The sequence below is a fragment of the Pollicipes pollicipes genome, unplaced genomic scaffold (genome assembly GCF_011947565.3).
Source record: "Pollicipes pollicipes isolate AB1234 unplaced genomic scaffold, Ppol_2.1 Scaffold_4836;HRSCAF=5710_pilon_pilon_pilon, whole genome shotgun sequence".
Lineage (NCBI taxonomy): Eukaryota > Metazoa > Arthropoda > Thecostraca > Pollicipedomorpha > Pollicipedidae > Pollicipes > Pollicipes pollicipes.
Window position 1 is genome coordinate 388,873 of NW_023596568.1, and position 11,115 is coordinate 399,987.

Genomic DNA, 11,115 nt, shown 5'->3' on the forward strand with positions numbered 1-11,115 from the left:
CACAATTTTTCGAAGACATGCCGTTGAATGGATAAATAAACTGACGACAAAGGGCAAAACTGCTGCGAGCCTGCACATCTGACCCGCCCAGGCCAAGACCTTGCCAGTTCCGCACAGGATCTCGCCGCATTGCAACTGGAGCCGTGCGGACGCTGGGACGGAACTGCAGGCGTAGGTGGGAGAGAAACTGAGACGTGCCAGACTTAGCAGCGACCATCCCAACCTACCTTGAAATAATTCAAAAAGGCTGGAGCCTGGCTCGAGTTCAAACTCTGCCAGTGCCCGACGGCAGGCAAACCGTGGGCGTGCATTGTGGCATGCGAGCACGCATGATTTTACGGGTAGAAAGGATGGCAGTTCCTAATGGACAAAACATAGGCACGGACAAAAACGCCTAAACGGAGGTCTAACTATGCCATGCATCTCATGTAGTTGCTGAAGTGAGTACAGTTCCGCAATGGCGTACTTGTGTCCGCGCATGTATAAGGTTGGAGGGCTTCAGCCTGGTTCATTTTAGCTGGAGCATCTCGTTTGCATTTAAAGCCGTACAGCATTTATGGCACATATAACCTAAGACCTATAGTCATTTAAAGACATGTTTTTCATGCTCGCTGCTTTTGCACCTGTTGAGGGTTCCAGCTTGAGCGTATAGGTGTATTAATTACGGAATAGGACTGTGTTGGCACCTCAAAAGGCAGCATTACGCCCAGACAGTGCCTTACTGTGCCATGCTTGGCCCGGGTGGAAGAACGTTCGACGAGCTGTGGACAAACCAATCTGCCCTGTGTAGACCGGCGCCGGCGGGATGCCACATGGCCGCCAGCAGAGCTCCACTTAACGGGGCGGCCAGCTCGCGCGTCGTCGGCCGCCGTGGGAACGGCCGCCTGAGACAACAACGCCGTCGCCGCTTGAAACACTCGGCCTGTTTCTCTCCGGCAAACTGTGGCGTGGCGGTCCACAGCGAGCCATTCTGCTGACGGGCGCCGAACACGCGTGGAGAAAGCCTCCAAGCGATGGGAGGACCCAGTCCAGAACATTCGTCGCCATCGCAAGAACAATATGCCAATGCAGCAAGTCTGAGCGAGCGCAAGCGGCTTCGAGAATTCTGACAAGCATCGCGAGTGGTGAGCTGGGCACGTGCGTGCGGGCGTGCGTGCGTCCGGTCGCCGTGACGTTCAGCACGTGCCAGCGTCTGATCACCGCGCAGGCGACGCTGGTCGCGGTCGCTGTGACCCCGCGGTGCGTCGGTATGACCCCGGGAACAGGCGCTCGCCAGGCGGCCGCGCGCCGGGTCTGGCGGGGTCGTTAGACGGCCGGAGGTCGGCTGCCGACAACACCTCGTGTAAACACTCCCACAAATATCAGCTGACGTGACAGATGGCTGCGGCGTCCGAACCAGCGGCTGCAGCGTCCGAACCACAGCTGAGCTCTGAGGCTGCGGGTTCCGAGTTTCAGAACACACCGGAGCCCAAACCACAGCTAAGCTCCGAGGCTGAGGGTTCCGAGCACCGGAACACGCCGGCGGGAGGACTGCGGCTGAGCTCCGAGGCAGAGGGCTCCGATCCTCGGAACACACCGGCGGGAGGGTGACCTACTGACGATGACCTGCCTTGCAGGTGGCACGTCATCGTTTATGATGGTCGCGTGTGGGTCAGATCATAGCGCAGATTTACGTGTGAAGTACACTCACACATCATCCACCGTACAACAGAGAGGGTGCATCCACCTGGTGTCTCCGCGATGCAATCGATAAGGCAACATTTAGAGCATTGTGTAATTCAGCTTGTGCAGAAATACTCGGATTGCGTCCGGCACCTTTGAGCGTTACCAGAGCTTTACGCAGTGCTGCAATCAGCTATAAAGCGGGGTATAAATAGCACTCATTGCATAACCGAACGAAAAATCCTCTGGCTCCGAGCGGAAATGCGAACGTCTTCTGACGCTCCCTCCGACGCCCGATTGATGGACGTCCGTCTGCGGAAGGCCACGGAAGCAATTATGCCAACCAGCAGATATTGATGATGCGTCTGTTTGTCGGACAAGATCACGTGCTCGATCCCCTTCAATATGCCAGGTGACGAATCTGGCGCGGTTGCGGCAAAAACTGTACCGACGCCACCTGCCGGCGAGCGTAGCGATGCAATCAGCTGGCGACTGCTGCCGCGCGGCGGCGCTCTGGGCTAAGCGGCGCACAAGGACGGCCTGCGCTGTGGGAGGCGAAACAAAGGGGAGACGAGGCCAGACGCGTGGACACCCCGGGCAGCTGTCCAGTCCGCTCCGCCGAGATTGACCTTGTACGCCGGGTGGAGCGGACCGGCGCCCCCTCCCTGCCCCTATCGACACGCGTCACTCAGCGGAAGAGGGAAAAAAGCGCAGGCGGCAGCTGTGGCGGTACGTCCACACTCGCCAGATTTTTCTGCCACGTGGTCTGTGGCTCAGGACACTTAACATGACGCTGGTAAGCGAGCTCGTGGTGTCGGCAGAGCCATCGTTTTAAAATCCTGTAATAAGTGCATTATTTCATGCTCGCTCGAAGTTTTTCATTGACAGCGATTACGGTTACCGACGTTCGAACAACGTGGATGCCTTCATTGGCCATCCATCTGACGTATCCGAATTATCCCACTCCATACTCTGAATCATTACAAAACGGCTCATTGAGGCATGGCGGATATGCCGGAAGCCCTATCGCCTATTATTTCCCTGGGTGCTGCCAACCGGCAACTTTATTTGCTATATTATAGTACCTTATATTCGTGCAACAGCTGCCTCCGTCCACGACCAGGGCCCGCACAGACTAATTTGTGGTAGTTTCATCTCAACATCAAAGCAGGTTTCCCGATATGAACACTTAAGGAAGACAGCTGCACCTGTGAGTAACAACATACCGGGGATCTGCAGGCGTTCTTGCACCTACAGTCAACTACTCACTGCAGTTCGGTTTACCAATCAGGTGGTGGGTGAATTCGTTTGGGATTCAGATATAGCTTCATGCTTGTGGAAAGCATAGTACAGCCAAATATATTTGAATCTGCCCATCAAGGGCTTGAAAGCTCAACGTTATGCAGCTTCCACTTTAAGCTGATTCCATTGGCTTATGGCTGACTATTCTCGGTCTTCATATGAACGCAGTTGTGATCGATGTCATCAAGATTAGAATTTGGGCCGAGTAATCGAATTAATATGCACTTTTACCGTAGCAGACCGCTTCGTTCAAGCAGACCTTCTTGAGATTGATGAGAGCCCCTTGTCGGATGGAGGCCATTGCATCTATGTCTGCCCCTCCCTGTATGCCTATGAGCAGTGTTGCTACCTCTGACTGTTTGAGCGGCCACAAATGCTTTTATTTTTTCTCACACAGTAAACGAGCAAAATGTGGTGTTGGAGGAGCAAGACCAGTAAGTACAGCATTAAGCAATACAATTATTGTTGCAGATATAGCGGTAATTACATTGTAATTGCTGTAGTTGGTTCCGGACATGAATTGCAGGAGTGGTGACTCAACGTAATGCAACGCCGATGTACATGTGCTGCGTCTGGCCGAGCTGAACGTAACTCGAACCCAGAGAACATCGTGCTGCATTTATTTACATCGCCAAATATTAGTCCTGAGCATTCCATAGTGGTTTTCAGAATTATAATGATGTTCCTAGGGTGTGAATCCTTGTTTTCAGGATTCAAAGAGTCACGAGCTTCGAAACTATGTAAATTATTCAAATCCCGAGAATCTGAATCCTTAGCTCCAGTCCACGCACGTGTTCGTTATTTTTTCGTTGTAAATTTCGATTCTCTCAAAGCTCAGTTGTATTCTGACATATCATGACTTAAGGTGACAATGCAAATCAAGTTGTAGAAATGACACATGAATGACACCTTTCAGAGGCAGCTGGCTGCTCTGCAAGAGGCCCAACCTGGCTGAGTACAAGTCCGCACACAGTGCCCAGATATTTATGTCATTAAGTGCCCTGATTTATGTGGTGGCTTCCACCCAAGCGGTCACAATGCCGAAAAATCTTATTAAAGGCATCATGTGAAGCGTATATCTGCCTCAATCCTCAGCCAAGTCGGGTCTTTAGAGACCGATGCCCGTTATATCATGGCATGATTGGTTGCGTAATGACCGAAAGGAATTTCGCATCGCCGACGACGAACGACCTCTTAAATCGGGATGCCGTGATGGACGGCTGAATTGCGGAGTCATTGAGAACTGATGAATTGGTAGACGCTGGACTGGTGGTCCGGCCACAAGACCCGAGCGAAGGTGTCCTTTATCTCAGCATAGCCTTTCGAGCAGCCGCAAAACTAGCACCTGTAGCCGATATCCAAACACCGGCTTCGGCCACTTGTAGAAACAGGCTTTTGAGAAGCACAAAGAGATGCTATGTTGGAAGTCACGTAGTTGGCTGTGAATGTCGGAAATGGACGAAAGTATTATGCGCATTTCTTATTTAAATCGGTGGCACATGTAGAGCGCGCGACGGGCTGCATGATGAGTTATGCTAATTTGAAAAGGATTTTAAATAACCCAGTATAGTTGCAGAACAGATAAAGGCAATAATCATCCCGCGTGAGTTAAACGCGCCATTGTCATTTGTCCATGATGTCACACCGCCGCGGTGGGAGGCTTCTCAGAGCAACTGTATCCACTTGTCTCGCAACCACCAAAGATCAACTGCTGCACCAAATCCCATCCCTCAATCCCGGCCGCCAATAGCCACCTCATATCCAATCCTCCGCTCAATCCCGACGCCTCACGCAATCCTGGTGCATTCACCCACTCCCAGCCCGCCACCCCAACCCTAGTCTGCCATCTGGTCCCAAGCCCTACCAATATCTCCCAGCCCATATCCCATCCCAGTCCCCGCCCAGCACCCCCGAGTCTTCCCCTCCCCCATTCTACGCGGCACACGCAAATCGGGACGGAACGGAACCACTTTGTCGGCTGTCGACCGGCGCCGCTGAGAGAGAGGCAGACCAGAGCGTCGGGCCGGCGGACATCTGCCGCGACTGGGGAGCCGGAGACGACCGCTCGAGTGCTGCCAATTACCCCGACAGCGGTGCGCGACCACCGGCCGGCGCCGCCCCCGACCGCCGGCGCCGGTGCGGGATGGCGGCTCCCGTCGGATGTGGGGTGGCGGCTCCCGTCGGGTGTGGGATGGTCGCCCCCGTCGGGTGTGGGGTGGCGGCTCCCGTCGGGTGTGGGGTGGCGGCCCACGTCGGGTGTGGGTTGGCGGCTCCCGTCGGGTGTGGGATGGTCGCTCCCGTCGGGTGTGGGGTGGCGGCTCCCGTCGGGTGTGGGATGGTCGCTCCCGTCGGGTGTGGGGTGGCGGCTCCCGTCGGGTGTGGGATGGTCGCTCCCGTCGGGTGTGGGGTGGCGGCTCCCGTCGGGTGTGGGATGGTCGCCCCCGTCGGGTGTGGGGTGGCGGCTCCCGTCGGGTGTGGGGTGGCGGCCCACGTCGGGTGTGGGTTGGCGGCTCCCGTCGGGTGTGGGATGGTCGCTCCCGTCGGGTGTGGGATGGTCGCTCCCGTCGGGTGTGGGATGGCGGCCCACGTCGGGTGTGGGGTGGCGGCTCCCGTCGGGTGTGGGATGGTCGCTCCCGTCGGGTGTGAGGTGGCGGCTCCCGTCGGATGTGGGATGGCGGCTCCTGTCGGGTGTAGGATAGCAGAGCGTGGGATAACGGCGCTTGGGGTGCTGGGTGCTGACTCCGGTGAGGCGTGGGTGGCTGCAGAGAGCAAGACCTGCGGGTATTCATCGCGGGTCCTTTTTTAGCTTGTTCATCCGCCGAAAACTATGAAAGTCACTCTGCAGGTCGTAGAAAAACATATTTCGCTGCGAACGTTTCCAGAAGTGAGTCAAAGGCGCGATACCAATGTCATACCGGGAGGTCAAAACAATCAAGTTCATCGCCACCAAGCGTCCTTGGCCGGCCATCGCCACTACGTACAGCTCTTGCATCGGTCATTGGTGCTGTTCGCATTCGCTTGTGGTGACAGCAGCGGCATTCAGCATCAAAAGCAGGCGCTATAGACGGTGCTTGACACAACCCGCTGCATTGTACCACTGTCAACACAGCGAACGTGGTCGCACGAGCCGCATGTCCGTCGCCGTTTTCGAGACCGCCTGTCCGTGGTCATACGTGGGCGCAATTCATCAATGCATGTTCTGGGGAACGCCTCGCCCGTGCCTTTGAACCGGGCCGCCTTTGAACTGTTGATTTAAAGCTGGAGTGACACGCGGTCGCGAAATACTCTCCAGACGCCACAAAAGGTTTGCTGCCGAGGACTGGTGGTGGCGGGGCCGCGGCCTGTGCGGCGATTGTGTGGCTGTGTGACTCATTAGCGCTCGCCGACGCAGGGACGGAGGAGGAGCGTCGGGGGGAGGGGGGGGGGGCAGGTGGAACGGCTGGACCGGTAGGAGGGGAAGAAACAGCGCGTGACGGGGATCGGAGGCCGATCGCGATCTCAGAGCATCTGCCGAGGGTTCTCAGAGCGCAGAGTGAAGAGAGAACAGGCGGCGTGCCGTCCGAGTCGTCGATGGCACGACCATAATTGTGGTCAAACATTGCAATAATTTGTCTAATCTTGACACATAACAACAGAGTTATGAGACACGCACTCAATGGTTATATCTGCAAGCTCCAGTAGCAGCAGAAGTTTAGTTGAAAGCACGTTCACCTCCGTTTATTGCGACAAACACCGCGATGCGGCATGACAGCTCACGTCCAAAGGCTGCTGAAATCCGCACCCAATATGCCTAACCACACCACATCTGATGCTCCGTGCGCTGCTCACCAGCGGCCGCCCTGGCCCGTGCCGCTTATCTCCGCCAGCTAGCGCGTTTGACCCTGTACTGGCCGTGTCAAAGCCGCTGCCGTAATGTAGGCCATGATCAAAGCCACGCATATCCGCGCCTTACCTGCTCAGGAATAGCATCGTCGTTGGCATGATGAAGGCGGCGCGTTAGGGACTCTTCCGGCTCATCTCCCAGTGTGGCGCCGGAAACCAACGGCCACGTGAAAGCGCGCGATATGTCCCAATGCTGTAATTCATATGTTGGCGCTTCTTGCGTTCAAAGATGTTACGCCCCAGATCAGGCAGCGGAAAAAATGTGTGACGCGAGTGATAAGCGTTTAAGTTCTTCTAATGGCAGCAAAGATTATGTTGGATTTATTTAACGTGTACTCGAACATTGCAATACATTTATATAAGCTTGACGAAGCATGACTAATTGGATCTCTGCACGATTTGTGACCCTTATTCATGTAGACTCAATGCCCCTTGGATTATTTAATAAGCGCATTGAGCTAAATCTTCACTGAAAGATGGTCGTTGTGACCGTGATGAATCAGCTGCGCTTCTAGGCTGATTTTAAAGATCCGTATTTGCCTTTCGTCCTCCATACCGCAGAGTGCTTTGATAATTTCGTCACGTCAAACCCTTGCTATTTCTATAATCTAATTAACAAGGAATAATCAAACGCAATCTTCCTCCCGAGAGTTCATAGGCCTTCATCTTAACTTTAGAGTCCACCATCAAGCTAATTGGTACTCTTTATTGAACATGCTTACCAACTGACATGCCAAGCGACCATGGACATGTCTTAGTTTTAAGTTCGTTGTGGATGCCCTTTGAAGTCAACTACACAACTTAATATGGCAGGCGGCCCTAGCCGAAGAGTCGTCCACTCTGACCACTTAGCAAAAAGAGCCGGCTTTTTACAAGGCCACTGGGCGAAAACCACTGCAGCGAGCAGTTGAAATCAGGTCCCCGTAGTCCCGGCACGGCCGGTGCAGGCGCGAGTAAACAACCACGGAGCCAATGGGCTTCTTTTATGGCTGAGCGGCGGTGGCCGGGGGCCACTCCATCCGGTGGTAATCACATCAGAGCGGCTGTGCGGTGTGGGCACAACGAACTGCCGCACGTCCAAATCTGAAATCAGTTCGTCAAATGCCGGTAGGTCGGAGGTGAGTTGTCTGTGTTCGCCTGGTCTTGACGCGAAAGCTGATTATGTGTCGCTGTGAAATCCCGGTCATGCAAAGCACGCTGCTGCACAGGTTACGTTTTGGTTACCGCTTTGCATCTCCCATGATTCAGTAATGTACGCCAACGTTCTAGCAATGTAAAACCAGCTGTGACCGTCAGAGTTATCCATTGAGCTGAAACATGACATGCATTGTATACATCATTCACCATATCTCCTGAACCATCCCTGAGCGGTATTTGCAAAGCCCCTGTCTCGCCCAGTTTTCCGACAACCGTTTAAGATGGAGCCAGAAAACTCGGTGAATTTTGCTTGCATCAGGTGAGATGCCGTTGCTCCAGACGATTTCTTGTCGTTCTTATCGAACATGGGGCTCATTTTAGCATGACATTAACAATGTTGTGGAATTTGAAGATCATCATGCTTCCGCAAATTATAAAGCAAACAAGGTTCAGAGGCTCACTGTGAGGATTCGGGTGAAGATTCAGCAGATATCGATATAGACCTTAATGCGGCGGTTTTCGACAAATAGTAAGCGGAGATATTAAGCAATGCATGCTCATTAGAGCGCTATCCCACATGTACTTGGTACTGACTAGCGACATTCAACAAGTGTTCTAATTGGGCGGCCGAGCAGCCCAGGTCTCGTCATTGGGCACACAGGAATGAGCTTGCTAAGCTGTTTCAGATGGGCTGCTACCTATTTGAAAAAAACTGCAATTTTTTAAGTTTTCGAGTTTCCGAAGCTGATGTGTGAACTTCTGACTTCTAAGCCAGGCGTTGCCGAGCAGTATTGTTATCAACGCTTCTTGAATTTGTAAAAGACTCGACTAAACTATAAATATAAATTTGTTCGCCCAGAAAAAAGAAATTACATCACAGTTGATTCTAACTCAAGCTTGAGTTGGGGGTCATGGGATTCGAACCGCGCCACCGAAACAAATTTGCAAAGGTCACTGCACAGCTTCAGACGGTTTTAATTCAAATGCCTCAGACATGTTTCTGAGGCATGACATTGCTCAAAATGCATTTGTTAAGCGCTGAAAGAATTCCAGAGAGCACAAGTCAGGGGATCGTGGATAAGCCTGAGGTGTTCCGAAGTGATGGAAAAAGTGTAGTGGTCATCACCTCCTGTGGTGACGTTGCTGTTCAAGCACGAGCTGCAAGCTAGTTGTGCCTAGGGGACTGTACAGTCCATGAACCATAAGCATTTCATACAAGTCTGCTATTGGTCCTAGCGACCTCGTCAGGTCATGTCTGCACAAATGGTAATGCACACAATTAATGAACTTCAAATTTACTGAGCGGTTGTGCTGAAAATTTGGTCGCTACAGCAAACACCACGCAATCATAATGCCATTTTGGGGAACAAAACGGCCATCTTTGTTGCATTGATAGTGCCACGTGTGAACAAGCCACCTGGGCTGTCTGGTCGTTACCACGGAACTTTCGCTGCAGTTGACATAAATTTAGCATGTTGCTAAAGAAACACGTTTGTTCTGACAGTTTTACCAAACAGTATTTTCTCAGCACTACGGACCGGCAGGGAGCGGTCAGCTGCATGGCTGGTAAGATGCTTGAAACGATCTGTAGAATAAGCCCTCCGCACCATCAACAGAATTGCAATCGATTGCTTGAACACCAGCTACCTTTCCGTGCTTTGCACAAATGCAAATTTGACCTACGCACAGGCAACTGACAGCTTTACACATGGCTGAGTAGCCTAAATCGAGCACTAGTAAGGAGTCCAACCAAGATCCTCAAAAACGCATGAGTTAAGACCTCGGCCAGCAAGAGACTGAACATCGCCACATGCCAGCTCAGGTACAGTTTTAACGGGACACGGGAGTTTTCATGATCGCCCTCACGCCACGGGGGTTTTCGCATTCACCCTCGCCCCACGGCAGTTTTACACATCCAGCCTCACCCAAACGGGAGTTTTCCACATTCACCCTCAACCCACGGGAGTTTTTAACTTTCACACTCGCCCCACAGGAGTTTTTCACATTGACCGCACGAGGGTATGGATCTCAGAGCCCCCTATCCCCACACACTCCAAAGGTTTCGAGAGGTTATCAAGCAAGAGCCACGCGGAAAACTGCGTTGAAGAGCTTTTCTCAAACTGTATCAGATGGATGTGTTTGAACGGTGGTAAACGTGGTCTCTAACTGGTCAAACCAAAGACCTAAAAGAATCAAACCATGTTAAAGTTGTCAGATTAGCACTTTATACACCCCTTTTGCTATCTAAAAAACTAAACATCCTACGACAAAGCGAAGACGGCATTAGATAGCTTTTGGGAAACGTCATCTGAGAGATAGACACCGACACATCCCGACGCATGTGACCGCGACTTCATGTCAGGTCAAAGGGTGAAGACGGTTGTTAGAGTGCCAGCCCGGCTATAACAGGCCCAAACAAGCCACGGTAGGGGAGAGGGGGAGGGCTGCAAAGGCCCTTTCAAGACGCAGAATATGAGCCACCAAAATCCAAACTGCATAACCTTCAAACGGTCAACTTTAGGAATTAAGGTCGAATTTTGTACACGCAAGACGTTGGCTTGGCTGACCTAGAAGAAGTCTACATAATCGATAGTAATGTATTTCAGAGAGACTTAATGATAAGAGGGGTCTAAAAGCCATCTTAAAGTGCATTTCTTGACAGAAAAAGTCAGTTGTAACTTTTGAGCAAAATGTCACCGACATAATCTCAAGAAAGAGGCCATATGCCATAACCAGCCGAAGTCAGACGGTTCAAACCGTCACAACATATGTAAACAGTTACTTCAGCTCAGGCATTCTACCATCGTACTCGAATCTGCCCAGATTTTATCTCGGAAAACAGTTAAACGGGCCTTTCAAGTCCACACTTCTCATATAGCGAGGTGTAAATAAAACGGAAAAATACCTGAGCGGAATGTGTTGGACATCGTAGTAGATCATAGAGCTGAGAAATGCATTTGGCCAGCTCAAAACATCTGCTTGCACCAGCACACCAGTATTTCAAAACCGCTTGGAATACAGCCGAGATGCTCCAGTTTTCATGTGCCCGGCTCGCTAATGCGGGCCGGCAGGAAACGGCCGAAGAGAGGTGCCGCGCAGCGCCCTGCGGCACCATCTGCACCTGATAACCGT